Here is a 27,308-nt window from a genome sequence, read left to right as displayed (position 1 = left end):
GAGGGAGTGAGAAGACATGTCTGGTGTATAAGAGAGGTAAAAGACATGTCTGATGTTTGAGGAAGTGAACTGAAGTGTCTGGTGTATGAGGGAACGAGAAGACGTGTCTGGTGTATGACGGAGATTAAAGATGTGTCTGGTGTATGAGGGAGCGAGATGACATGTCTGTTGTATAAGAAAGGGAAAAGACATATCTGGTGTATGAGGTAGCGAGCAGACGTGTCTGGTTTCTGAGGAAGAGAGAAGACGTGTCTGGTGTATGAGGGACTGAGAAGCCGTGTCTGGTGTATGAGGGAGAGAGAAGTGGTGTCTGGTGTATGAGGGAGTGATCAAAAGTGTCTGGTTAATGAAGGAGAGAGAAGACGTGTCTGGTTAATGAGGGTGATGGAAGACATGGCTGGTTAATGAGGGAGACAGAAGACGTGTCTGGTGTATGAGGAACTGAGAAGCTTTGTCTGGTGTATGAGGGAGCGAGAAGACAAGAATGATGTATGAGGGAGCAAGAAGACATGTCTGATGTATGAGGGAGCTGGCTGAAGTGTCTGATGTATGAGGGAGCTGGCTGAAGTGTCTGATGTATGAGGGAGCAGGCTGAAGTGTCTGGTATATGAGGGAGCAAGATGACATGTCTGTATGAGTGAGTGAGGAGACATGTCTGGATTATGAGGGAATGAGAAGACATGTCTGGTGTATGAGGGAGTGAGAAGACATCTCTGGTGTATGAGGGAGAGAGATGATGTGTCTGGTGTATGAGGGAGTGAGAAGACATGTCTGATTCATTAGGGAGGAAGACATTATCTCTGGTGTGTGAGGGAGTAAGAAGACATGTCTGATATATGAGGGAGAAACACAACGTCTCTGGTGTATGTGGGAGCGAGACAACGTGTCTGGTGTATGAGGAAGTTAGAAGATGTGTCTGCTGAAGGAGGAAGATAGAAGACACGTCTGGTGTATGAGTGAAGGAGAAGACGTGTCTGGTGTATGAGGAAGAGAGAAGATGTGTCTGGTGTATGAGGGAGTGAGGAGATTTGTCTGGTGTATGAGAGAGAGAGAGAGACGACGTGTCTGGTGTATGAGGGAGTGAGGAGATGTGTCTGGTGTATGAGGGAGTGAGGAGATGTGTCTGGTGTATGCGAGAGGGAGAATACATGTCAGGTGTATGAGGGAGTGAGAAGACGTGTCTGTTGTATAAGAGAGGGCGAATACATGTCTGATATATGAGGGAGCAAGATGACGTCTGGTGTATGTTGGAGCTTGATGACTTGTCTGTTATGTACGTGAACAACCACATGTGTCAGGTGTATGAGGGAGCAAGAAGACGTGTCTGGTGTATGAGGGAGTGATGAGATGTGTGGTGTATGAGGGAGCGAGAAGAGATGTCTGATGTATGACGAAGAGAGAAGATGCGTCTTGTGTATGAGGGAGCAAGAAGACATGTCTGGTGTATGAGGGAGCGAGCAGACTTGTCTGGTGTATGAGGGAGAAAGAAGACGTGTATGAGTGAGTGAGGAGACATGTCTGGGTTAAGAGGGAGTGAGAAGACATGTCTGATTTATGAGTGAGGAAGACAACGTCTCTGGTATATGAGGGAGTGATGAGATGTGTGGTGTATGAGGGAGCAAGATGAGATGTCTGGTGTATGAGGGAGAGAGAAGACGTGTCTGGTGTATGAGGGAGTGATGAGATGTGTGGTGTATGAGGGAGTGAGAAGAGATGTCTGGTGTATGAGGGAGAGAGAAGACGTGTCTGGTGTATGAGGGATAGAGAAGACATGTCTGGTGTATGAGGGAGAGAGAAGACGTGTCTGGTGTATGAGGGAGAGAGAAGACGTGTCTGGTGTATGAGGGAGAGAGAAGACGTGTCTGGTGTATGAGGGAGAGAGAAGTCGTGTCTGGTGTATGAGGGAGAGAGAAGACGTGTATGTGGAAGCAAGATGACGTGTCTGTTGTATTAGAGTGGAAGAAGACATGTCTGGTGTATGAGGGATCGAGGTGACATGTCTGTTGTATGAGAGAGGGAGAAGACATGTCTGGTGGATGAGGGAGCGAGAAGACATGTCTGGTGTATAAGAGAGCAAGAAGATGTGTCTGGTGTAAGAGGGAGCGAAAAGACATGTCTGATGTTTGAGGAAGTGAACTGAAGTGTCTGGTGTATGAGGGAACGAGAAGACGTGTCTGGTGTATGACGGAGATAAAAGATGTGTCTGGTGTCTGAGGGAGCGAGATGACATGTCTGTTGTATAAGAAAGGGAAAAGACATATCTGGTGTATGAGGTAGCGAGCAGACGTGTCTGGTTAATGAGGGAGATGGAAGACATGGCTGGTTAATGAGGGAGACAGAAGACGTGTCTGGTGTATGAGGAACTGAGAAGCTTTGTCTGGTGGATGAGGGAGCGAGAAGACAAGAATGATGTATGAGGGAGCAAGAAGACATGTCTGATGTATGAGGGAGCTGGCTGAAGTGTCTGATGTATGAGGGAGCGAGTCTGGTATATAAGGGAGCAAGATGACATGTCTGTATGAGTGAGTGAGGAGACATGTCTGGATTATGAGGGAATGAGAACACGTCTGGTGTATGAGGGAGTGAGAAGACATCTCTGGTGTATGAGGGAGAGAGATGATGTGTCTGGTGTATGAGGGAGTGAGAAGACATGTCTGATTCATTAGGGAGGAAGACAACATCTCTGGTGTGTGAGGGAGTAAGAAGACATGTCTGATATATGAGGGAGAAACACAACGTCTCTGGTGTATGTGGGAGCGAGACAACGTGTCTGGTGTATGAGGAAGTTAGAAGATGTGTCTGCTGAAGGAGGAAGATAGAAGACACGTCTGGTGTATGAGTGAAGGAGAAGACGTGTCTGGTGTATGAGGAAGAGAGAAGATGTGTCTGGTGTATGAGGGAGTGAGGAGATTTGTCTGGTGTATGTTGGAGCTTGATGACTTGTCTGTTATGTACGTGAACAACCACATGTGTAAGGTGTATGAGGGAGCAAGAAGACGTGTCTGGTGTATGAGGGAGTGATGAGATGTGTGGTGTATGAGGGAGCGAGAAGAGATGTCTGATGTATGAGGAAGAGAGAAAATGCGTCTTGTGTATGAGGGAGCAAGAAGACATGTCTGGTGTATGAGGGAGCGAGATGACGTGTCTTGTGGATGAGGGAGAGAGAAGACGTGTATGAGTGAGTGAGGAGACATGTCTGGGTTAAGAGGGAGTGAGAAGACATGTCTGATTTATGAGTGAGGAAGACAACGTCTCTGGTATATGAGGGAGTGATGAGATGTGTGGTGTATGAGGGAGCAAGATGAGATGTCTGGTGTATGAGGGAGAGAGAAGACGTGTCTGGTGTATGAGGGAGTGATGAGATGTGTGGTGTATGAGGGAGTGAGAAGAGATGTCTGGTGTATGAGGGAGAGAGAAGACGTGTCTGGTGTATGAGGGATAGAGAAGACATGTCTGGTGTATGAGGGAGAGAGAAGACGTGTCTGGTGTATGAGGGAGAGAGAAGACGTGTCTGGTGTATGAGGGAGAGAGAAGACGTGTCTGGTGTATGAGGGAGAGAGAAGACGTGTCTGGTGTATGTGGGAGTTAGAAGGCATGTCTGAGGAAGATAACATTGCATTGACAGTTTGTGTTCTGTAGGTATTTTTGTTTGAACCAAAACAACGGGACAATCCTAATGACCGAGAGACCTCCGCAGGGAACGTACAACCTCAATATTACGGTTTCTGACGGTGTGTGGCCAGATACCTTCTCTACTATCAAAATTTATGTACAAGAGATTGGAAGTGACGCCTTCCGCAGCTCGGTGTCTCTGAGACTCACAAGTAAGTAATAAGTGGTGCGGAGGGGTCTCAGGTAGATTCTTGTAGGACTCCGCTGGGACATTTGATGGGAAGACTGCCTGGTTTGACCATCATAGAGTTTGCACTAGATAAAGAAGTGATGTACAGGTCACCATAGCTACATATATATGTAACCATTTCCCTGGACTCCTGTACATTGTGCCATAAAGACATTAAAATGATGTAGTATCCCTGCATAGGGATAGAAGGAAATGGTGGGACAGGAACGCTCTTGGCATTAAGTGACCCCTGTCCTACTCAGTGCGTAACCCCAATTCCCTTCCCCGCTCCTATCTGGGTAAATACGTTACTATCTCTGCTTCTCAGTCATAACTTTTTAACCCGCATTTTAGGCATTACAGCAGAGGAATTCATCGAGAAGGATGAGTTTGGAGTCAGCAGACGTGACCAGCTCCAGGCCGTCCTGGCAGACATGGCAGCTGCCCATCCCAGCCATATCCACATCTTCAGTGTGGTGAACGCAGAGGATAACGCGACCGACGTGACTGTGACAGAACCCGCCATCACTGGGGCCCCTGGAGAGGCCTGAGAGCCAGCCTCCTCCCTATCGACTATGGGCCCAGGCCTTGTAGAGACTTCTGTGTGTGGATACAGGGGTTCAGTCTGCTGATGTACCCCATGTTTTAGCACTGGGCATCCTGTGGTAGGAAGAAGGCTGATTGTCTTAGCATTGATGATTGTATAGGTGTGAAGTGTTTCCCCTGTTATTGTGTGAGTTAGCCCTTGTCTTAAGACCCCCTGTAGGTATGACTTGGTGTCACTGCTGCATACCTAATTATCCATTACATAACAGGTAGCTGTTAATCCTGTGAGCTTCTGTTATCCCTGTGTCCTGGCCATTGTCTGTCTTAAGCCAATTATATGTCTATTGTCATTCCACGTCTACGTCGCCAGTTAATGTAATTATTTATGTCTCGTGTCATCCTGTCCTTCCCCCGGATATTGTGTTGCAGGATTTGATCTAATTACTTCCTTCCTGCCATGGTGGATCATGTGATATTTGTCTTGCCCCTTTTCTACTTGTGTATATATAGTTCTGTATTTGGCTTTAATAAATGAGTCCTGCTTTCACCTCAACATGAGTGTTGCCTGATGTTTGGGGTGGGCTGTAGCCACATTGTGTAGCTAAGCTTTGGATAGCCACAGTGCCAATGCGGCTTCGGTGCAGCGACGTCCCTCCTTCTATCTACAACGCTGGTTATGCCCGGTGCTGAAGGGGTTACTTGTTGGTGTCCCGTCAGGAGGAAGCAACGTTTGGCGGGAGTACCCAGTCGGGGTACAGGTCGGTCCCGTCACAAGGGTCTCCTGAGCAAAGTTGGCCCGGGGATGGCCACAAAAGGGCAGGGGAACCTGGGACACAGTCAGGGCTTGGGTCACAGTTAAAATTGCTCACCTGTGTCTTGTCCTTGAGCATGTCTTTTGCTCTCTGTGCCCGCTGTTGGATGACAGCTGCACAGTTCTTCGTGAGTGAATGTGAGTGAATTAATAAAAGAGTCCTGCTTTCACCTCAACATGAGTGTTGCCTGATGTTTGGGGTGGGCTGTAGCCACACTGTGTAGCTAAGCTTCGGATAGCCACAGTGCCAATGCGGCTTCGGTGCAGCGACGTCCCTCCTTCTATCTACAACGCTGGTGCTGAAGGGGTTACTTGTTGGTGTCCTGGCAGGAGGAAGCAACGTTTGGCGGGAGTACCCAGTCGGGGTACAGGTCGGTCCCGTCACAGTGACATTTTCAGTATGCGGAGCTGCCTCCTGCCACAAACCCGAGATCTTACGGAGCTTATTGACAGCCCAGAGAGAGAAGGTATGGACAGAGTGTTTATGGCGTTATTACTGAGTAAGAATAACGTCGGCTGTCTCTTAAAATTAATGATATTACAAAACGCAGAATATTTATCAGTCTCGTGATATCTAGATGTATCCGGTTTGTCTTTCAGAGTTTTGTGGAAATAATTCCCTTGATTTTGAATCTCTGAGGGTGCAGCCGGGGGTTTATTACTTTATAACAAAAGTAAAGATCTAAGAGCGATGCGTTTTAATCATCTTTATCTGCATTTGTTGTGGGAGGGAGCTGGTCCTGGGGTGCCTAATGGCCACAGAACTGGGATGGTGTCTAGATAAGTTTTTGGTGCCGTCTTAACTGAGGTTTTTTGTATTCTTCTCAATGACAGATCCGATCAGTGCTGAAGGAAAGGAATTCCCAAGTATCCATTGATTTCTGTTCACGGATGGGCTGTTTGCAGGATGGCGGGTGCACAATCCATAGCGCAGTCAGCAGATCCCCGCCTCTTATGGATGGAGGTAGCACCTCTTTAGTCTCAATTCCCCAAGTTGGAAACGTGTCCTGCAGATGTCCGGTACAGAAACACTTTTACCAGAACTGTTATTCTCTGCCCCAAAACCCTTGCCTGAATGGTGGGACTTGCACGTCGACTCTCACCGGTTACAGGTAGGCAGATTCTCTGGACCATGTTCCTGTGTGACTTATCCCTTACATCACCAACTTCAGACAGTCTACCTTTGAAACTAAAATATTTCCATTTGTGTTTCTAGGTGCCACTGTTTGACTTCGTTCCTTGGGCCACGCTGCCAGCAGACTCAGGATGAATCCATGCATAGCCATTACCTCTATCGGCCACTGCTCGGACAGCCATCTATCGCTGGAGTTTGTAAGCGACAGCACAGATGGATTATTACTACACAGCGGAGCGTCAAGAGACAGGAAGAACTTCATCCCAGTTGGTGAGTATCAGGAAAGGGCGTAGCGTGGAGGAGCATCATCAACTAGAGAGCAGAGGCAGAGCACCTTCTCTCCCTTATATTTTATACTTATTATGTATGGTTAAGTAATTATATGCGTCCTTTTCAGTTGCTTTAGGAGGAAGATAATGTTGTAGGTTTGTTTTTGTGCTTTAATTGATTCAAACTGAGAAGAAATCGAGAACTAAACCACTTTTATTGAATATCTACACAGTACAATACAGAGTCAAATCACAAGTACAATGCAGAGAGTAACAAGTAAAGTAACAAGGCAAAAAGTAACAAGTACAGTGCAATGAATTACAAATCACAAGGCAAGGAGTAACAAATACAATGAGTTAAAAATCAATGCAAAGAATCACAAGTACAGTGCAATGAGTTACAAATTACAAGGCATAGAGTTACAAATACAATTATGAAGTCACGAGTAACATGAAGTGAGAGTAATAGTAAATCTACATTGACAATCACAATTTAATTACATTCTTAGTCTGCGCCGGGTCCAGCCGCACTGCTGTCAATGTGGTTTTGTTTCCATTCCCAAAGAGATTACGGGCGGCCGGCTCCTTCTCATCTTCAGACAAGACCTGACCACGCTGAGGCTTGGCTTTCCAGAGCAGGTGAACGTTACAGACAGAACGGCATCGGATAGACCTGCGCGTAAAAGATAAAGTTAGTTAATTATCACATCGTGAACCAGACATGTAATTAATGCAGCCACAGGAAAGCTTAAATATTCTCCTTTACTCACAGAAGTAGAATGAAGGCAAATCTTTAAGAGCAGACACAGAGCTGCATTATACTCAACTAACTCTACATGGAATATATAACCAAGACAAGTCACAGCAAATACACAACGATTCTAATCGCACGCAGTCACATTTACTTAAAAGGAAAATGTCAACATCGGGCAGTCAGGGAAGATGAATTACTGACTTCATTTACTTCAGTGCAGGGAGTCAGCCTGACTCTGGATCGCTGTCGCACGGCTTTGATAAAAGACAGAGGGGATCGGAGGAAAGCTACTTACAGAGGATCGAACGAGTTGTGAAGTCCACGGAGTCATCATGCAGGACAGAAGGTACGGAGCACACGGACGGCTTGGGCTGGAGATCAGGGCTGACTTTACAATAAACCGGGATTAATGCCTAGCGGCTGCTCCACTGGGTTTGCAGTCTACCTTGATAACCCGACTGGTTGATGCTTCCCAGAATCGCGCCTCTCGGAGCGACTTTAATTTCTTTGTAGGTCCCGTGAGCTGCGGTTTTCTCTCTGTGCTCCCCTCCTCCATTAAAGCGAAGCGTTAACTCGTTCTGCATCCTTTCCAAGCCAACGTCATTCCACTCCCCAGTCTCTATTTTATGGTCTGGAAGTGTGACTGTGTTGGGACCATCACCGAGATTGTAGCAGACTGTTAGAAGCCCATGCATCACTTCGACAAAACAAACGGTGCCGTTAGATCCCCGGGTCATGCTGAACCATCGCTATGATCGACAGGCTGAAATACAATGACCCTAAAGCTGTCCCATCTACCGGCTGCTCTGAATCGGGAGCTTCAGATGTGGACGCGACTCTACCCAACGTGCAGCATGGCGCGTGTCAAGGTATGGACTTCATGCTGTATTTGGTACCTGCAGGTGGATGGATTCGCTCCGGTCCTTAGAAGACAAACGCAGGATGATGCTGTCGGCGTTGCGTGTTCTTAACGTTGCCTGAAAATGTGTCCGCTGCGGATGGAGAGAATGAGTGAGCAGGTACCGGATGTGGCCTCCAGGATGGAAGAAGTTTGTGGACATCTGCAAAAGGATGAGTATGTAATGCGGATTACGCTATTCACTAAGATACAGAAATGATCGCCCCGCAGAGCACCAGGCGGTGGCAGAGCGTTCAGATGTGATGTATGAAGAGTCCTGTCTGGCGGAGCTTTGGCCCCAAACATTCGAATGGATTTCTTGATGATCGCACCGCGACTCCCCATTTTCCAATAATCTACACTATACTCTGGCCATTCACAAAGATGTCCCGGTTCAGGTGAGTCTCTTTAATATAACAAATATTGGCATGAAAAATAGCACTTCTAAATGGCTTAATATAAAACACTTTATAGTGGGAGACATTCTGATATCAGCAAGGTGGTGGAACCATTCATTCAGGTTTGTCTCTTTTTAATGTTCTTGTAGAGTTATTACCCGCGAGCGCATCGGTGTAAGCCAAGCCTGTACCTTTTTCTGCAGTCCTGGTGAGCGGGTGGGCAATCACAGCTGGGGGTCCAGGGGTCACTGACGCAAGGAGAGTCGCAGGGTGCGGGTGATGAGCAAGCTGTACCCTTCCTCGCACAGCCTGGGGAGCTATTAACGGCCTCCAGTGGGGCTGCTAGATCATACACCTGTGTTAAAGGAAACACACACTGCATCAAGAAAATTATTAGATATCATTCTGCAGGTCAGCACAAAGTAGCTCAGATAACTCGGTGGAAAGCTTTGATACGGACCTACCCGTTACGTTCTTACGGTTCAGTTACCCTTAGAATGTCTATTGACCCGGCTCCTCACACAGTTTGGCTGCATATCTGCGAGTTGTATGTTAGTGAATATTGGTAATAATACACATTACTAATCAAAGAACTTTCTAATTTATTCGTGTCTTATAGGAATCATTACCAACCTCTGTCCTACATGATACCGGCCGCGACTATCCTGCTAACCCACCTGGTTATACCGCATCCCTCTGCTCAGAGATCCCCAAAGTACCGAAGCTGATCCAGTTTACCGGATCCATCCGCAGCTCCCACGTCCACTACAGAGCAGCCGTCTGCAGTAAGAGGTAAGCGATACTCTGCGTGATAGAAAGTCATTACCTGCTTATTAAGAACGACGTTGCGGAGACAGCCTTTAAAGGGTTTGTGCGGAAGGAGATTGTGGGAACGAGGAGATGACTGCTTAACGCCTCCGAGCTGCAGAACGGTATCCGGCTCCCAAAACCTGCAGAGAATGGCATGCATATCGGACACGGGTCACATTAACACGTGGTGTGGGGCTTTACTACTGCAGATAATATTAAACATGCATAAAAACACTTCCTTTCTTTTCAGGAAAAAAACAATAGTTACCAATAAGATAAGCGTTTACGCTTTCACAACAATGGGCTTCAATAAAACTGAAAGCAATTCTAGTGAATGTAAGATTAGAAGCCATCTGTAAATCCATGGGGTATAAAGACTCTCCCTGCCCGTCATTACCTGGAATACACCATACGATCCTGAATTCTCACTGTCCCATCATGCGCTGATCTCCAATTCCTTCTGTGTAATCAGGATGCATAAAGAACGCGAGACTGAACGGCTGCCGCCTGCCCATGGAGTACACGACGGCCTCGCCGGTGTCCGTTATAAGCCGGGAAGGAGTGACCGAAGGCTGAGTGTCCGATGTCTGTAGCAGCGGCCCCTGCAGCCGCGGCTTTGTCTGCGTTGATCTATGGATGAGCCACGAATGCAGGTATCACCCAACGCGTGCTGGGGTCACAAGACTTCAGAAGAGATTAGAGCTTTGGGGTCTTACCTTGTGCTTTCTAAGCATTCCCAGTTAAGCTGCACTCCATACGCCGCATTCACTCCACTCGATTGTTAAACCACCACTCCCATGTGTCGAGGGATAATGAGAATCGTTGTCCTGTATGAAAGAGAAAAACATTTTGAAACACTTTACATGATTTCGTTTTACTGGCTTAAAATGTAGCTGATCTTCCGCTGTTATGGTAGATTTAACCCCTTCTCTCCCTGTAACTCAACAGGTGCCCCCCCAGATACCTGCTTACAGAGAACGGCACAGAGGCTCACTGCGTCTACACGGTATGTGCCAGCCACACCTGCAAACACGGCACGTGCCACGCTCGCCACCCAAATTCACCCACCTCTGCGCAGAGGGGTACGTCGGGAGCGGATGTCACGTCTTCAGCCCTGGACTCTGGATCAGCAATCCTTAGATCATCTTGATTTGCCTCCTGACGATCATAGGTAAATTTAACACACCGTCTCCCTCATTACCTCCCATGTAACCCGGGAGGGGGGCTCAGCACCACCTTTATGGGGATCGGTAATTCATTAACCCAAGGGCATTGGTTTATACAGCGCTGGAAGTCCTACCAAGGGTGGATCAGGGCAAGTTAAGATTGGTAACAACCCTGTTATTCATGATGGATCAAGAAAAAGCATTAAAATATAAGAAATATTCAGTACCTTGCATGCTTCAAGAGGATAATTCTTGTGTCTCCATTCGCAGCGCTGATCGCCGGAATTCTGTTGTGGTCTCGCTGCAAGAGGAGGAAGACCATAAACCAAGGAGTTTATCACGGATCTGGGCATAGCCAGGACCTTGAGGACACCAGAAAAAAACATCTTCCATTACAACGAAGACCACGTGAGTAAAGCGTTTGTGGGATACAATGTTACATTTTATATATTTAGTTTGTAGCAAGTTTAAGACTTTGGTCCACTCACCAGCTGCTGCTGATCCTGGAATTCTGATACAATCCGTACTCCATACGCCTTAAGCCGCTTCATACACAGCTGAAAAGTTAAAGGGATAAAGGCCTTGTGTAACGAGATGGAATGTTTTAATTACCCAAATCACACTCAAAATACATTTATGGGGGGGGGGGGGGATTTTCCATTTTCTGCAGTAGTAGCTCTGACTCCGGACAGAGTAGGGAAGCACAGATTTGGGGCAGGACGGGTTAAATCGGATGACTACTCGTTTGGCAACTCGCTGAGACAGACGAACGAACCAATCAGTTTTAATTCGAGTGAATGTTCTCCGCAGGACGCATTCGACGTGACAGAGCTCCAGCTGTGTGATCGGAGCAGCGCCGCGCATGCTTTCTGCAGGAAGACCGGAGGGCTTCATAGAAACGGTCCCTTAAGCTGCGATTCCGAGACGTCTGTCAGCCTGAAGGAGCCGTCAAAGTTCCTCGCGTCGGAGCGGAGCGGTTCTTTTACCAGCGGAGATTTCGGCCGATACTTCTACGACGCGTTCCAAGAAGCTGCCTACATCCAGCAAGCGCTTTCATGCGACAGCTTAAAGGTCTATCACGTGGAAGGAGACAGCTCCCCGGCGGGCAGCCTCAGCACGCTGGCGTCGTCCGGAGCCGAGGGGGACGTGGAGTACGAGGAGGAGATGAGACGGTGGGGGCCAAAGTTTGTGACTCTCTCTAAACTCTACTCTTACACGGCCGCCGAGGATCTGCAGTGAAAGAGCGATGATCGGGAAAGACATCCTATGCTTTTGGCAGAGACTTGCAGTGATAACATTGAGGATTGTGCAGCCAAAGCAACAATGGTTTGATCTGGAGAAGCTGCAGAAATAAAGGAGAGAAAGCGGACCAAAGAGCTTACAGTCTAACCAGTGGTATCCCCTCGCTCATCTTGGGACGGAGTCCACCGAGTCTGAAGATGTCCAGAACAGCAGCAAACAGATCTGCAAACCTAGAGCCGGGACAAGAAGCTTGCATTAGTTCTCTAGTTACCCTTTATACCCCCCGCGTGACTCCAATTAACGTCTGATCACCGCACCCCTATCAAAGCTTTAACGAGCTCCATTTAACGAGCTCCACCCGGGACTGGGATTCCATTTCCGTACGAGGGCCCAATAAGGATACAGGATTTTTCATTTTAACATTACGGGGCTCACTCGGCCCACCCACGTGACCCCCCCCCTGTTCATGCCTTACCGCCGGCATGCATTCACCTGTGCCAAAGCCCCAGCTCCCTCTTCTGTTTTCACCCTTTAAAGTTTGAAATAAACTCAGTAAAACGATTATTCGGCTCTTTGTCCTCAGTTTGTAGTAAAACATTGTCAGGGGCCGGCGATTAAAACAAAATATGGAGACAATTGGAGACCAGCCCAAAACTTCATGAGGCCAATTTTTCTGCAATTATCTGCACTGGTGGTTATTATTGGGGCAGGCAGGGAGGTATATACAGTGCAGCTGAACAGTGTAAAACCACCCCATCACTATATAGGGGGCTTCAGCTAAGATGGGGGGGTAAATCCCCTGACACAGAGGAGGTGGAAGATAAGTGAAACAGCCCCCCAGCAGAAGTGGTAGAGGCTAATACAGTGAAGGGATCGTAAACGTGTGGGATAGACATACGGCTCCTGAATCTAAGACGAGACTGGACGGGGGCCGAATGGGGCTGATCTACTAATTTATCTGCGTTTCAGGCCAGCGGCTGCTGTTGGTGCAGCAATTCCCATCATGCTGAGCCGCTGAGGGTGCAGCGGGTTGGGTTTAATAAGTAAAGTGTTTGCAGTCCTGGCCTGGTGCATGTAACCCCGTGGCTGCAGCATGTATGTGTAATAAGGGCTCGCTGAGTGTAACCCCGTGGCTGCAGCATGTATGTGTTATAACGGCTCGCTGAGTGTCACCCCGTGGCTGCAGCATGTATGTGTTATAACCCGAATGAGCTCGTCCCTAAAAAATACTTATACTCAAACTCTAATGAGATTAGAACCTGTAACTTTCCGCACGGCGAGTAGCGCAACTTACCTGCGCGCCACACTTCCGATGAATGGATCTGCTCGTCCGTAATACAAATACTCAAATTCGCCCAATGTGAAAACATAATTTCACGTACAGGGCTCAACGGGATTAGAACCAGGACCAACCTGCATGGGATGTAACAAACACTGCCGCTGCGCCACCCTTGCAACAGACAAAGCTGCTCGTCCGTAATACAAATACTCAAATTCGCCCCCCCCCCCTGAAACCATAATTCTACACACTAAGCAGTTAGACACACTAAGCAATAGGCAGTGCACCTTTTAGATTGTGTGCATTATGTTAGATGTTATGTGTATTTGTGCATCACACGCAGGCGTCATATGTTCATGGCGACAAAGAGCTTTCAATCATCCGATGGTGTAATGGTTAGGTGCGCTGCCTGCCATATGTTGCGGTCCCGGTTCGATTCCCTGTAGCTCCGTGGGGAGCATCCAGCCATGCGGTGGTTTGAAGGTTCGGTGTGTTGCGTACTCGATGCTGCGGTCCCAGTCTGGTTTCGCTTGAAGGTTCGGTGTGTTACCTACGAGATGATGCGCTGATAGCTCGCTTCCGTGTGGCTCGGTACAGCTACTGACAATGTCTCTGTGCATACAGTGGTCTTACCCTGAAAAAAAAAAACGTGCGCTGCCGTATTATTATTTTTTTTTTTAGCATTTATAGAAAAAAGCATAAAAGGTGTTGTGTACTACCGACTGGCTCTAACCCCCAATCATCCTGACCCGCACATACGCACAGCACTTTCACACACCACCGAACATACTCATACGTCTTACACACCGCACCGAACATACCCATACGCCTTACACACCGCACCGACCATACCGCACCGCAACCACTCGCCAGGCCTCACGGGGATTTGAACCAGAAACCAAACCGCTTGGTAAGTAAGTACACTTGACACCTGCGCCACCCTTGTGGCAGACCGAATTTGCTCGTCCGTAATACTTATACTTAAATTCACAGAGTCTAAAAACATAACTTAATGTCTCTAGTCGCAGGACTTCCTGGGACTCGAACCCGGAACTCACGGCACAGTGTGTGATACACGCATCACACGCGCCACCTTCGAGATGGAGAAGAGTTGCTCATCCCTAATACAAATACACAAATTCACCCACTGGAAAAACATAATTTCACAAATATCCACCCTAACACGCAGGCCGCACAGGGATTAGAACCAGGAGCCTCACGCATGGTGAGCGATACACCTAACACACGTGCCACACACACGGCTGGATGGCCGCCCTCGTCCCATCCACATATACTCAAATTTACCTACTCCAAAAAACATAAAATAATACTTTATACAGGAATCACAGAGATTAGAACCAGGGGCCAGGAGCACGGTGATGAACACAGCTAAGACATGCGCCACCAGTACCACGGGGCAAAAGGGCCTTGTCTGTTATACAAATACTCAGATTCACCGACTCTGAAAACATAACATTAGTTTATATACAGGATACATGGAGAATAGAACCTGCATCCTCTTGTATGGATGGGGGGGGGGGGGGGGGGGGGTAACGCACCAAACACCGAGACCACCATCTCAACTGGGTCAGGAGGTTTGCCAGTTCCACAAATACTCTGATGTACCCGCTCTAAAAGATTAAGAATAAGATCATACAGCAGACCAGCGGGTGAGAACCAGCAGCCAACCACACGTTAGGCAATCCACTTAACCATCACGCCATTCCACCACACGAGATGGGCGCCCACCGCCTCCACATATACTAATATCTCCCGACTCTAAAAACATTAGAAATAAATCAGCCATGAAGCAAAGCGGGTTAGAAGCACTATACAGTTACCTACGGGAGCGAAGCGGGTTTGAACCATAAACCAGTCGCAGTTTAGGCGATACACCTAACCATTACACCACACCACGACATGGCGTCGGCCGCCCACCTGCTCTACATTTACTCATACGGACCCCCTCTAAAAACATAAGAAGAACATGCAGACGCGCTACACACGTAGATCCAGCTTTCATGGAGATTAGAACCAAAATACTTTTATATGGTTAGCAATGCATACGATGTCTGCCTGCTCCACATATAATCATATGCACCAAGTATAAAATGATACAAATACACAGATCCACTATAACAATCAACACAACCGCACCACACATTCACAGGGACTAAAATTATCATTCACAACATGAATAACGCACCCAACCTTTACGCCACCGCATGAACGGGAGCTCGCCGGCTGCCTGATACACATACATGCACCAAATATAAAATAATTGATTGTCCCCCAAATACTCTTATGTACCCCACTCTAAACACTTAAGAAAAAAAACAGTCAAGCCAACATCAAGTTACCGACAGGAGTTAAGGGGGTTAGAACCAACAACAAGAGAAACGGTAGGTGACGCACCTAACCGTTACACCACGCTGCAGCACGGCTCCTGATCTTCCCCTGCCCCACATATACTCATATATACCCCTCTAAACACATTAAAAGAAAACACACGGACGTGTTGCACACATCAACACGGGTTTCACGGAGATTAGAACCGGTAGCGTTTTGGGTGGTGGGTAACGCACCTAACATCTACACCACCGGCGCAAATTGATAGTTGCTGGCTGCTGTTTCCACAGCACAATACTCTCATGTACCCGCTCTAAAAGATTAGAAATCAGCTCATACAGCAGACCGACGGGTGAGAACCAGCAGCCAGCCACACGTTACACAATTCACTTAACCATCACGCCATTCCATTACTGGAGATGGGCGCCCACCGGCTCCACATATACTAATATCTCCCGACTCTAAAAACATTAGAAATAAATTAGCCACGAAGCGAAGGGGGTTAGAAGCACTATACAGTTACCTACGGGAGAAAAGCGGGTTTGAACCAGAAACCAGTCACAGTTTAGGCGATACACCTAACCGTTACGCCACACCACAACATGGCGTCGGCCGCCCACCTGCTCTACATTTACTCATACGGACCCCGTCTAAAAACATAAGAAGAACATGCAGACGCGCTACACACGTAGATCCAGCTTTCATGGAGTTTAGAACCAAAATACTTTTATATGGTTAGCAATGCATACGATGTCTGCCTGCTCCACATATAATCATATGCACCAAGTATAAAATGATACAAATACACAGATCCACTATAACGATTAGACTTGGGCACCAGGGAGCTCTTCGTGTTCGTCTTCAGGGGGGAAAAAATCTTCGTAAGGCTAGGTTTCCACTTGGGTTTTTGTCCTGCGTTTTTTTCTTGATGAAAAACGCCAGGAAAAACGCCAAGAAAACTGCCACTGCATTTTCCTGCGTTTTGGCGTTTTTTCTGGAGTTTTTTCTGGCGTTTTAGCCTTTCTGTGGAAATTGCTTTTTTTGACCTTAGGCAGTTTTTCCAGCCTTTACAAGTTAGAAGTTTTACCCAGCTAAAAGGGATTCGGATAAATGGCAAGTATCTGCCCTCTCCTGATGTCATTTACTTGGTAGACCCTTTTGTCTCTTTTCTGTGGTTTGTAAGGCATGCTTTATTCCGAATGTCTGCTCCTCTGGGAAGATTGGCCCCAAATGATGGTGCAAATTGTTTGCTGTTGCTTTTGGTGCGCAGGATCCAGTTGATGCGTCGGGTATGTTTGTTTGTAATGGTATGTTTGTTCTAAATGGTGTAAAATTCAATATGAACCAGTCCAGGACTTTGTTTTGTGTGAAACTGTTTGTTTTCAGCCTATTTCTCGTAGGACACACAGATACTGGGTCCATCCTCTGCATTGTAACTGTGGAAAAAACGCCATAAAAAACGCCAAGGCAATAAACCCACATGGCTTTTTCATGGCGTTTTTTCTCTCCCATAGACTTCTATTGGAGAAAAACGCCAAGATTTCCTTGAAAAAACGCCAGAGTGTGAACATGCTGCGATTGTGAAAAACTGCCACAGAGCCCAAAAAAGCAGAAAAACACCAAAGAGGACTGAAAAAACGCCAAACAGAAAAACGCCAAACAGAAAAACGCCAAGTGGAAATGGCATTTTGCGATTTCCTATTGAAGAACAGCTAACATCTGGCTGCAGCGTTTTTTCACTAAAAAAACACCAGGTGGCGCTATTGGCGTTTTTATGGGCGTTTTTAGAAAAAAAAAACCAAGTGGAAACCTAGCCTAACCCCTGCTACGCCGCCGGGAGAAAACAAAGATGAAACGAGCACGAAGAATGTCCACGAATATTCGCCCGAAAAGAAGACAGGAACGTTGTAGTGCTACCCTACCCAGCTATACCTACCTACGTGCACTAGTATACCTAGTTTAGCTAAATTTGATGGGACAGAACTGGAAAAAAGCAGGACTGTCCACAAAAATGTTGGGTGTGTTGGCAGGTATGCGAATGGAAAAATGTGGGACAAGAACTAAAAAATAGCTTAGGGTTAATGTACGGTTATGTTTAAGATTATTAGCAGTGCACTGTTTTGGTTAAGATTATACCCCCGCGTGACTCCAATTAACGTCTGATCACCGCACCCCTATCAAAGCTTTAACGACTCCATTTAACGAATTGAATGACAGCTGACCCCAATCAAAGTTGGGTTCCGCCCCCTGTTTGAAGGTTAAGCTTAGAATGTTCAGGCTCGCCGTGCAGACGATTACTCTGGCTCTGCCGCCCCACACAAACGTAAGGAAAACATCTTGTAACAAACAACTACTGATAGTTTAATAAGAGATTGTTTATGTGCAAGCGCAAACAAGTGCAGTAATATATTAAACACTGGTAACAGTGCAATGTTTGTAACAAAACTTGGGCCTTCCACACCCCCTAGCATGCAATCACTCCCTCTGCTCCCACAACTCAAAATAAAATATTTGCCGCACTGGCTGAGTGAAGACTGTGAGTGTTAATGCCGTCTTCCATCGTTCTGACCATACTGTAACGTTGGGAGGTCCTCTCCCCCGTAATCATCCCAAGAGTCCCTTTGTCCCCTCATTCACTAAGCTGCACCTCTCTCCTTTTTCCTCCCTCCTTACAGTTCAGGGATAGCTCAAATAAACATTGCGGTGTTGGTGTGTGTGTATGTGTTTGAGTGGCTGTGTAAGTCAGGAATCATGGAAAGTATAAAACAGTCGATAAGACACCTGACTTTTAAAAATATTTGCTCTAAAAATATAAGACAAAATACTTTTGTGAGCTGTGTATAGGTTAGAGCGGCTGTGTTCATATTTACACAACCACACAGTACAAGAACCCTTAGGTATGGAACCAGAAACCTTGTCCTTTGTAGGCGTCCCACCTAACCACAACGCCACAACGCTGTTATGTGCTTTGTCTCCCCATTTGGCGTATAAAGCCTGCCTGTTCCTGAGGAGATGTGCGTAGGGGCGGCAGGCGAGTGTAATATATCTGTGGGGTGTCAAAGTTTCCAGCTACCTGGTGGCGCAAAGGTTAGGTGTATATCCTCCGATACAGAAGGTTACTGGTTCGTTCCCCCAGCTTGACTTATGTAAATATATATAAGTTTTAGAACGAGTGCATGTGAGTATAAGAGGACTACGGAAAGCTGAAATTCTTGGCCATGTGGGTGGCACAATGGTCAGGTGTCTTATGCACCATACAAAAGGTTGCTGATTGTTCAATTCCCATGAGCCCTAACAGTAGTGGTGTCTGTGGTGGTGGTGTCAGCCTTAGGTTGAGTGTATGAGTTGGTGTGGTTGTGTATGTTTCTGTTCGTGTGTGACAGCGTATTTGTGTATGTCAGGACTCATGGGAATTGAATCATGAGATAAGGCACCTTTTTTCATGCCGTTATCTAAAGATATTTTGGGCTGAAAAAAAAAAATAATTGGTGCATACAGCTAATTATATATTTACACAGCAGCTTTTTCCAGGAGGAATCAAACCAACAACTTTGAGCATCATAGGCAACCCACTTAACCATCACACCACAAAGTTCTTACAGGGAATCACCCTCCCCGTGGATATATAATGCCTGCCTGTGCCTGGATCACGGAGCCGCTATATAAATGTGAAACAGAATCGTTTGCGCGACTGCCGTGTGGCGTAATGGTAAGCGATCAACCTTCCATCCAAAGGGTTGCTGGTTCTAATCCAAGCACGACAAAAAGCTTTATTAGTAAGAGATATGTCCTATTTATATTACAAAAAAACCTTGCATTTAATAAATGGATTGCAAAAAGCCGGGTGAATTTGTGATTAGGAAGTAAAGTTCATATTCTGGAAATATAATGGATGGTAGACGTTGCTTACAGTCAGGATGTGTATTTTTTACACTGTGATGTGAGGGATGTCGATGTTGAGGCACCTAATAGTCAATGAGCACCCAACGTCGACTGGCTCCTTTAGTAAAGTTTCCGAGAGAGCGCAAGGGTCCCTTCTGGCTGCCTGTGTTAAACATAGAAAGTGACGGCAGATAAGAAGCATTCGGCCCATCCAGTCTGCCCAACCTCTGAATCCTTTCCTTAGTATCTGGCCTCATCCTATATCTAGCTTAGCCCTATGCCTATCCCATGCTTGCTTAAATGTCTTCACTGTATTAACATCTACCACTTCTCCAGTATGGTGATTGCATGCATCCACTACCCTTTCTGTAAAGTAGTATTTCCTGATGGGCCCATTGATGTATGGTGAATAGTACACGATGGCAGGATGCTCATGCTATTGGAACAGCACAAAATATATACGTAGAGAAGCATGTTTCCTTGTATAACATTTTGGATGATTTATAATTTACAATACAAGGCAGAAACTCTTCCTGCTACCAACGCCTCTTGTTATACAACCCAGCACCCTGCTTGCTTTTTCCACCACTTTACGGCATTGTCTGCTTACCTTTAAGTCATCAGTAATTATTACTCTAAATCCCTCTCGTCTGCTGTCACTGGCAGAACAGCATTCCCAATGCTATAGTTTGCCTCACTATTTCTACATCCCAAGTGCATTCGTCCATAATAGATAAACTCAAATTCACCAACTCTGAAGACTTAGATATACGCGCAGCCGCTATAATAATATCTATTTACCAGGAATAGAATCACCATTATGCCACAAGACAACTAGACTTTTTGCTGTTTTGCCATGAAACAAGCTATATCTACATATATTTTGCTATATTTTGTACTGTTTACCTCTCCATGGACATAAGATGTCTGCCTGCTCCTGACTCACACCTGTACCTCATTTCCTCAATCAAAAGTCTATTTAACCCGGGCGTTTCTCCAGCCTTCCAGCCAGAACTTTGTGTTGGTCCTGTGGAGCAGATGCGCTGGTCTTGAGCTTGGAGATTGACCGGCAAAGGTTTGTGAATTCTGTTATTTTGAAATGAATGCAGCCCTCTAGATCTACCCCCCAGAAGCAGAGATCGTTTCTTTCAGTCACAGAGTGTCTCACATAGTCAGGGTATGCATAGTTTTTTGGTACAAGTTTATTTGCCTGTTTGTTACCTAATGCTGTGAAAGTAATTTCTTTGTATTACATAAGTTTTTCAGTAGTTTGGTTACTTAAATGGTTAACTTCATACTTTTAGATGCGCTTTTGCAGTATACAGGAGCTCTCAAGGGCCATAATCCTGTTACAAGCTGTTTTCTATATATATCTTTTATTTGAAATAATGTGTTTGTCAAATATACTTTGAAAATGCAGGGTTTGCCCCCTATTAACACAAGCGGGCCCTCCTCACCTGTGTTTGAAGTCAAATTATGTTACATATGGCTTATACCCTGTCTAGCCATTGTACAGCGCTACTAAATATGATGGTGCTATATAAAACAAATATTGGGGCTGGAACTTACCATGTGCAGCAAAAAATGGCCTCATGAAGTTTTGGGCTGGTCTCCGATTGTTTCCATGGTTTGTTTTAATTGCCGGCCCCTAACAATGTTTTACTACAAATTGAGGACAAAGCCAAATTGTTTTACTGAGTTTATTTCAATCTTTAAAGGGTGAAAACAGAAGAGGGAGCTGGGGCTTTGGCACAGGTGAATGCATGCCGGCGGTAAGGCATGAACAGGGGGGGTCACGTGGGTGGTCCGAGTGAGCCCCGTAATGTTACAATGAAAAATCCTGTATCCTTATTGGGCCCTCGTAAGGAAAAGGCCCCTGGGAATCAGCGTAGCTAAATGGACAGGGAGCATGTATGTGTGTGGGTGAGTGCATGCTCAGGGCATGTCCGTGTTTTGATTGGGGTATGTTAATTGAGGGGTGGGAGACCCTAGGTGATATAAGGTGCCCTCTGGGTGACCCCGGTCACTGTCCTTTTTTACAGACACGGCCAACAGTCTTACCTGCTTCCCTCCCTCCCTATTTCTTGTGTACTAACTTTCTTTCTTTTGTCACAGCTGGCGGTTTGTGTGTCCTTGCCGGTCTGGTTTTGGTAAGTGATGGAGTGTGGATGCTGGTGGAATGGAAGGCTCAATCCTCCCCTAACCTCTGGTGTTTTATTGGACGTGCCCACCGAGCTTGTTGGACGGCTGGTGGTTAGCATTGGTGGTGGGACAGCGAAAGGTAGCTGTCAATTTTGTTTGGACGAGGGGGGAGGTGAGTACCTGTGGTCTGGATTGTGCAGTGTGAGAGGCCGGCAAGGACGGGGTTAATTCGGTTCCTGTGTTGGTTATGTTTTGAATGTTACGGTAATGTGTTATGTATATTTGTATATTTGTATTTATTATTTATCGGTTATTGTATATTATTCTTATTGGTTTATGGTGTTTTGGGCCAACACAGTGTTTTATGGTTTTATAATAAAATTGTGCTGTGGCCTGCTTTATCCAATTTCGGTCTCCATGTCGTTATTTGGTGGGTTAAACTGGTATTGGGTTTACAATGCACGGTACACACTACCTACATACATGGAATCCCAGTCCCGGGTGGAGCTCGTTAAATGGAGCTCGTTAAAGCTTTGATAGGGGTGCGGTGATCAGACGTTAATTGGAGTCACGCGGGGGGTATAAAGGGTAACTAGAGAACTAATGCAAGCTTCTTGTCCCGGCTCTAGGTTTGCAGATCTGTTTGCTGCTGTTCTGGACATCTTCAGACTCGGCGGACTCGGTCCTAAGGTGAGCGAGGGGATACGACTGGTTAGACTGTAAGCTCTTTGGTCCGCTTTCTCTCCTTTATTTCTGCAGCTTCTCCAGATCAAATCATTGTTGCGTTGGGTGCACAATCAATGTTATCACCGCAAGTCTCTGCCAAAAGCATAGGATGTCTTTTCCAATCATCGCTCTTTCACTGCAGATCCTCGGCGTCCGTGTAAGAGTAGAGTTTAGAGAGAGTCACAAACTTTGGCCCCCGCCGTCTCATCTCCTCCTCGTACTCCACGTCCCCCTCTGCTCCGGATGACGCCAGCGTGCTGAGGCTGCCCGCCGGGGAGCCGTCTCCTTCCACGTGATAGACCTTTAAGCTGTCGCATGAAAGCGCTTGCTGGATGTAGGCAGCTTCTTGGAACGCGTCGTAGAAGTATCGGCCGAAATCTCCGCTGGTAAAAGAACCGCTCCGCTCCGACGCGGGGAACTTTGACGGCTCCTTCAGGCTGACAGACGTCTCGGAATCGCAGCTTAAGGGACCGTTTCCTGCAGAAAGCGTGCGCGGCGTTGCTCCGATCACACAGCTGGAGCTCTGTCGCGTTGAATGCGTCCTGCAGAGAACATTCACTCGAATTAAAACGGATTGGTTCGTTCGTCTCAGCAAGTTGCCAAACGAGCATTCAGCCAATTTAACCCGTCCTGAACCAAATCTGTGCTTGCCTACCCCCCCCCCATAAATGTATTTTGAGTGTGATTAGGTAATTAAAACATTCCATCTCGTTACACAAGGCAATTATCCCTTTAACTGTTCAGCTGTGTATGAAGCGGCTTAAGGCGTATGGAGTACGGATTGTATCAGAATTCCAGGATCAGGAGCAGCTCCCACCCGTTACTGGCCTGTAATTGTCCATGGTTGGTATTAGTTGGCGAGTGGACCAAAGTCTTAAACTTGCTACAAACTACATATAAAAAATGTAACATTGTATCCCACAAACTCTTTACTCACGTGGTCTTCGTTGCCGCCGCCTTCTTCGTTGTAATGGAAGATGTTTTTTTCTGGTGTCCTCAAGGTCCTGGCTATGCCCAGATCCGTGATAAACTCCTTGGTTTATGGTCTTCCTCCTCTTGCAGCGAGACCACAACAGAATTCCGACGATCAGCGCTGCGAGTGGAGACACAAGAATTATCCTCTTGAAGCATGCAAGGTACTGAATATTTTTTATATTTTAATGCTTTTTCTTGATCCATCATGAATAAAAGGGTTGTTACCAATCTTAACTTGCCCTGATCCACCCTTGGTAGGACTTCCAGCGCTGTATAAACCAATGCCCTTGGGTTAATGAATTACCGATCCCCATAAAGGTGGTGCTGAGCCCCCCTCCCGGGTTACATGGGAGGTAATGAGGGAGACGGTGTGTTAAATTTACCTATGATCGTCAGGAGGCAAATCAAGATGCTATAAAGAGTGCTGAACCAGAGTCCGGGGCTGAAGACGTGACATCCGCTCCCGACGTACCCCTCTGCCCAGAGGCAGGTGAATTCGGCTGGCGAGCGTGGCACGTGCCGTGTTTGCAGGGGTGGCTGGCACATACCGTGTAGACGCAGTGAGCTTCTGTGCTGTTCTCTGTAAGCAGGTATCCTGGGGGGCACCTGTGGAGTTACAGGGAGAGAAGGGGTTAAATCTACCATAACAGCGGAAGATCAGCTACATTTTAAGCCAGTAAAACGAAATCATGTAAAGTGTTTCAAAATGTTTCTTCCTCTTTCATACAGGACAACGATTCTCATTATCCCTCGACACATGGGAGTGGTGGTTTAACAATTGAGAGGAGTGAATGCGTTGTACGGAGTGCAGCTTAACTGGGAATGCTTAGAAAGCACAAGGTAAGACCCCAAAGCTCTAATCTCTTCTGAAGTCTTGTGACCCCAGCACGCGTTGGGTGATACCTGCATTTGTGGTTCATCCATAGATCAACGCAGACAAAGCCGCGGCTGCAGGGGCTGCTGCTACAGACATCTGAGACGCAGCCTTCGGTCACTCCTTCCCGGCTTATAACGGACACCGGCGAGGCCGCATGATGGGACAGTGAGAATTCAGCATCGTATGGTGTATTCCAGGTAATGACGGGCAGGGAGAGTCTTTATACCCCATGGATATACAGACTGCTTCTAATCTTACATTCACTAGAAATGCTTTTAGTTTTATTGAAGCCCATTGTTGTGAAAGCGTAAACACTTATCTTACGATCTGTAACTATTGTTTTTTTACCTTGATAACCCGATTGGTTGATGCTTCCCAGAGTCTTGCATCTCGGAACGACTAATTTCTTTGTAGGTCCCGTGAGCTGCTGTCGTCTCTGTGCTCCCCTCCTCCATTAAAGCGAAGCGTGAACTCGTTCTGCATCCTTTCCAAGCCAGCTTTGTTCCACTCTCCGAGATTGTAGGAGACTGTTAGAAGCCCATGCCTGACCTCGACAAAACAAACGGTGCCGTTAGATCCCCGGGTCTTGCTGAACCGTCGGGTGCTGAAGCTCCGCTATGATCTACAGGCTGCTCGCCATTGCTGCGGACCCGGACCACCTAACAGTGGAGCACTCTGGGCTCTCGCAGCGAACGCTGAAATACAATGACCCTAAAGCTGTCCCATCTACCAGCTGCTCTGAATCAGGAGCTTCAGGTGTGGACGCGACTCTACCCAACGTGCTGCATGGCGCCTGTCACGGTATGGACTTCATGCTGTGTTTGGTACCTGCAGGTGGATGGATTCGCTCCGGTTCTTAGACAAACGCAGGATGATGCTGTCGGCGTTGCGTGTTCTTAACGTTGCCTGAAAATGTGTCCGCTGCGGATGGAGAGTATGAGGGAGCAGGTACCGGATGTGGCCTCCAGGATGGAAGAAGTGTTCGTGGACATCTGCAAAAGGATGAGTATATAATGCGGATTACGCTATTCACTATGATACTGAAATGACCGCCCCGCAGAGCACCAGGCAGTGGCATAGCGTACAGATGCGATGTATGAAGAGTCCTTTCTGGCGGAACTTTGCCCCAAACATTCGAATGGATTCCTTGATCGCACCGCGACTCCCCATTTTCCAATAATCTAACACATTTTATATTGGGAGACATTTTGATATCAGCGAGGTGGTGGAACCATTAATTCAGGTTTGGGTCTCATTTTAATGTTCTTGTAGAGTTATTACCCATGAGCGCATCGGTGAAAGCCAAGCCTGTAGCTCTTCCATAATCCTGGTGAGCGGGTGGGCAATCACAGCTGGGGGTCCGGGGGTCACTGACGCAAGGAGAGTCGCAGGGTGCGGGTGATGAGCAAGCTGTACCCTTCCTCGCACAGCCTGGGGAGCTATTAACGGCCTCCAGTGGGGCTGCTAGATCATACACCCGTGTTAAAGGAAGCACACACCCCGTCATTTTGCAGGTCAGCACAAAGTAGCTCAGATAACTCTGCGGAAAGCTTTGATACGGACCCTGCTACCGGTTGCGTTCTTACGGTTTAGTTACCCTTAGAATGTCTACTGTCCCGGCTCCTCGTGCAGTCTGGCTGCATATCAGCGAGTTGTATGTTACTGAATATTGGTAATAATACACGTTACTAATCAAAGAACTTTCTAATTTATTCGTGTCTTATAGGAATCATTACCAACCTCTGTCCTACGTCATACCAGCCACGACTATCCTAACCCACCTGGCTATACCGCGTCCCTCTGCTCAGAGACCCCCAAAGTACCGAAGCTGATCCAGTTTACCAGATGCATCCGCAGCTCCCACGTCCACTACAGAGCGGCCGTCTGCAGTAAGAGGTAAGCGATACTCTGCGTGATAGAAAGTCATTACCTGCTTATTAAGAACGACGTTGCGGAGACAGCCTTTAAAGGGTTTGTGCGGAAGGAGATTGTGGGAACGAGGAGATGACTGCTTAACGCCTCCGAGCTGCCGAACGGTATCCGGCTCCCAAAACCTGCAGAGAATGGCATGCATATCAGACACGGGTCACAGTAACACGTGGTGTGGGGCTTTACTACTGCAGATAATATTAAACATGCATACATATTTGCATGATTCTTCAACACTTCCTTTCTCTTCATCCACGCAGATTGTAAACCCAGTGGAGCAGCCGCTAGGCATTAATCCCGGTTTATTGTCTGTGACTGCAGTAAAGTCAGCCCTGATCTCCAGCCCAAGCCGTCCGTGTGCTCCGTACCTTCTGTCCTGCATGATGACTTCACAACTCGTTCGATCCTCTAAGTAGCTTTCCTCTGATCCCCTCTGTCTCATTTATCAAAGCCGTGTGGCAGCGATCCAGAGTCAGGCTGACTCCCTGCACCGAAGTAAATGAAGTCAGTAATTCATCTTCCCTGACTGCCCGACGTTGATATTTTCCTTTAAGTAAAATTGACTGAGTGCGACTCGAATCGTTGTGTATTTGCTGTGACTTGTCTTGGTTCCATGTAGAATTAGCTGAGGGTCAGTTAGTTGAGTATAATGCAGCTTTGTGTCTGCTCTTAAAGATTCGCCTTCATTCTACTTCTGTGAGTAAAGGAGAATATTTAAGCTTTCCTGCGGCTGCATTAATTATGTCTGGCTCACGATGTGATAATTAACTTACTTTATCTTTTATGCGCAGGTCTATCCGATGCCATTCTCCCTCTGTAACGTTCACCTGCTCTGGAAAGCCAAGCCTCAGCGTGGTCAGGTCTTGTCTGAAGATGAGAAGGAGCCGGCCGCTTGTAATCTTTGGGAATGGAAACAAAACCACATTAACAGCAATGCGGCTGGACCCGGCGCAGACTAAGAATGTAATTCAACTGTGATTATTGTCAATGTAGACTTACTTTTACTTTCACTTCATGTTACTCTTGACTTCATAATTGTATTTGTATCTCTAAGCCTTGAAATTTGTAACTCATTGCACTGTACTGGTGATTCTTTGCCTTGTGATTTACTTGTGATTTACTTGTGATTTACTTGTGATTTGTTACTCTCTGCATTGTACTTGTGATTTGACTCTCTGTATTGTACTGTGTAAACATTCAATAAAAGTGGTTTAGTTCTCGATTTCTTCTCAGTTTGTATCAATTACAGCACAAAAAAAAACATACAACATTAGCTTCT

At 46.7% G+C, this 27,308-nt stretch overlaps 1 pseudogene; it reads left to right on the top strand.

The window, feature by feature from the left end:
* Positions 1-6,468, top strand: part of LOC149299308 (neural-cadherin-like) — a 72,059-nt pseudogene extending 65,591 nt beyond the window's left edge.
* Positions 6,469-27,308: the final 20,840 nt, after the last annotated feature.

This window comes from Sceloporus occidentalis, unplaced genomic scaffold (genome assembly GCF_023333645.1).
Source record: "Sceloporus occidentalis isolate IW3139 unplaced genomic scaffold, rSceOcc1.0.p SCAF_29, whole genome shotgun sequence".
Taxonomy (NCBI): domain Eukaryota; kingdom Metazoa; phylum Chordata; class Lepidosauria; order Squamata; family Phrynosomatidae; genus Sceloporus; species Sceloporus occidentalis.
Note: the sequence above shows the minus strand (reverse complement) of the source record. Positions and strands in the feature narration are given on the sequence as shown.